This window comes from Crocuta crocuta, unplaced genomic scaffold (genome assembly GCF_008692635.1).
Source record: "Crocuta crocuta isolate KB4526 unplaced genomic scaffold, BGI_CrCroc_1.0 scaffold3, whole genome shotgun sequence".
In the NCBI taxonomy this organism is placed as follows: Eukaryota; Metazoa; Chordata; class Mammalia; order Carnivora; family Hyaenidae; genus Crocuta; species Crocuta crocuta.
Window position 1 is genome coordinate 12,279,903 of NW_027529934.1, and position 2,258 is coordinate 12,282,160.

General features: G+C 37.5%; 1 pseudogene; it reads left to right on the forward strand.

Moving 5' to 3' along the window:
• The first annotated feature begins 375 nt into the window (after positions 1-375).
• On the forward strand, positions 376-1,086 carry LOC144230958 (transcription factor BTF3 homolog 4 pseudogene; annotated as a pseudogene).
• Positions 1,087-2,258: the final 1,172 nt, after the last annotated feature.

A 2,258-nucleotide genomic window follows, 5' to 3' on the forward strand; every position in this document is an offset into this window, starting at 1 on the left:
AAAAATCCTAAGCTGAACAGTAAAAAGGGGAAAAAATTTAACGAGGATAAAGGATCTCTTGGATAACATCAAGTAAACAAACATTTGCAGTATGGGTGTCCCAGACAGAGATGAGAGAAGAGGCAGAAAATGTATGCAAAGAAATAGCTGAAAACTTCCCAAATTTGAGGAAGGAAACACATCCAGGTTCGGGAAGAACAGAGTTCCAAACAAGATGAATCCAAGAGCATACACACCAAGACACATAATAATTAAAATGTCAAAAGTTAGATCATCTTGTGTCCCTGTGTCTGTGTACCTGATCTCGACTGGTCCACCTAAGATCACTGAGTGCCAACCCTACTCCCCCACGGGACCTATTTCCGCTCCAAAAAGATGAAAGAAACTATCATGAACCAGGAGAAACTCACCAAACTGCAAGCACAAGTGTGCATTGGTGGGAAAGGAACTGCTCACTGAAAGAAGGTGGTTTATCGAATGGCTACAGCAGATGATTAAGCAAACAAACAAAAACTTCAGTTCTCCTTAAAGATGAGTATTTCTGGTATTGAAGAAGTGAATGTGTTCACAAACCAAGGACCAGTGATCCACTTTAACAACCCAAAAGTTGAGGCAGCGAACACGGTCACCATCACAGGCCACACTGAGACAGAGCAGCAGACAGAAATGCTGCTGAGTATCTTAAACCAACTTGGTGCAGACAGACTGACTAGTCTAAGAAAACTAGCTGAAGCTCTGTGCAAACAATGTGTGGATAGCAAAGCACCACTTGCTACTGGAGAGGAGGAGGAGGATGAAGTTCCAGATCTTACAGAGAATTTTGATGAAACTTCCAAGAATGAAGCAAACTGTAAATTGAGTCAACTTGGGAAGAATATAAAACTTGAAGTTCCTGGGAGCTATTTTATATTCCGACTGCTTTTTAAAATTTTGTTCCTGGATGTGATAAAATCTAAATCTCTAATATTTTTAAGCCCCAGCCCCTTGGACACTGCAGCTCTTTTTGGTTTGGGCTTATACACAATTCATTCTTTGCAGCTAATTAAGCTGAAGAAGCCTGGGAATAAAAGTTTGAAACAAGGTTAATAAAGTTCTTTGCCAAGTTAAAAAAAAAAAAAGAATCAAAGGTTAAAGATAGAGAATTTTAAAAGCAGTGAGAAGCAAAAAGTGATGTACAAAAGAAACCCTCCCTATATGGCTGTGAGCGGATTGTTTTCAGCAGAAACTTCACAGTCCAGAAGGGAGTGGCATCATATATGCTAAGAGCTGAAAAAAACCAGTCTCCAGCCAAGAATACCCAGCAAAGTTTCTATTCAGAACTGAAGGAGAGGTAGAGATTCCCAGACAAGCAAAAGTTAAAGGAGTTACTTAAGGAAAAAAGAAAAGGCCATAATTAGAAGAAAATTATGAGTAAAATGATGTTAAATATGACAACATATACAAAAACATGGAAGGGTAGTAAAAAAGTCCTTTCAGAATGTGTTCAAACTTAAGTGACCATCAGTTCAATATAGACTGCTATAAAGTTAAGATATAAATCCTATATAAATTTACATATAAATTTATATATAAATCACACAGTAACCATGAACTCCAAACTTCTAACAGATACACACACACACACACACACACACACACAAAAACATGAGAAAGAAAGCCAAACATAGCACTACAGAAGTTAATCAAGCACAAGGAAAAAGCAATAAAAGAAAAGAATACAGATAGATACACACACACACACGTGAAAAGTAAAAGAACACGCTAGCAGTAAGTACATACCTATCAATAATGACTTTAAATGCTAATAGTCTAAATGTTCAAATCAAAAGACACAGGGTGGTAAAAGGGGAAGTAACAATCAAGACTCACCTATCTTATGCCTGCAAGAGACTCACCTCAGACCTAAGGCACATACACACTGAAAGTTAAAGGGTCGAAAAAGATACTTCATGCAAATGAAAGGGTGGGAGCGGGGGGAGCCAAAGTAGCAATACTCATCCCAGACAAAATACACTTTAAAACAAAGACTGGAACAAGAGACAAAGGAAGGGCATTACATAATGATAAAGGATCAATCCAACAAGAAAATATAATAATTGTAAATATGTACCCAACATTGGAGTACCTAAATAGAGTAAATACTAACAGACATAAAGGGAGAAATTGGTAGTAATACAATAATACTAGGGGACTTTACCATCCCAATTATATCAATGGATGGACTGTCCAGGCAGAAATCAATAAGGAAACAGTGTCTT